Genomic DNA, 698 nt, shown 5'->3' on the forward strand with positions numbered 1-698 from the left:
TGTTTCACTGATCTGTGAAGTAGGTAGCTCTCTGTATATGAACATATTGGACTTGTCTGCCATGTAGCTAGCTCTCAGTTTATAGACATTGAGAACTCATCTGCCATGTACACAGTACCCTCTATATGGACATGTTAGACTGCTCTGCCATGTGGCTGGCTGTCAGTATATGGACATGTTGAACTCATCTGCTATGTAGCTATAAGTCTGTATATGGAAATGTTGCACTTCACTGCCATGTAGCTGGCTCTCTTTATATAGACAAGATGGACTCATCTGCTGTTTAACTAGAACTCTTTATATGGAAATGTTGCACTATTCTGCATGTAGCCAGCTCTCAGTATATGGACATGTTGAACTCATCTGCTATGTAGCTATAAGTCTGTATATGGAAATGTTGCACTTCACTGCCATGTAGCTGGCTCTCTGTTTATAGACAAGGTGGACTCATCTGCTGTTTAACTAGAACTCTTTATATGGAAATGTTGCCCTACCTTGCCATGTAGGTAGTTCTCTGTATATGGATATTTTCGATTTGTCTGCCATGTAGCTAGGACTCAGTATATGGACACATTGGACACATCTGCAATATAGATAGTACTGTTTATATGGACATGATGGACTACTCAGCCATGTAGCTAGTTCTTAGTATATGAACACTTTGGACTCATCTGCCATATAGGTTGAACCCAGTATAT

Source organism: Chrysochloris asiatica, unplaced genomic scaffold, assembly GCF_000296735.1.
Source record: "Chrysochloris asiatica unplaced genomic scaffold, ChrAsi1.0 scaffold00152, whole genome shotgun sequence".
Taxonomy (NCBI): domain Eukaryota; kingdom Metazoa; phylum Chordata; class Mammalia; order Afrosoricida; family Chrysochloridae; genus Chrysochloris; species Chrysochloris asiatica.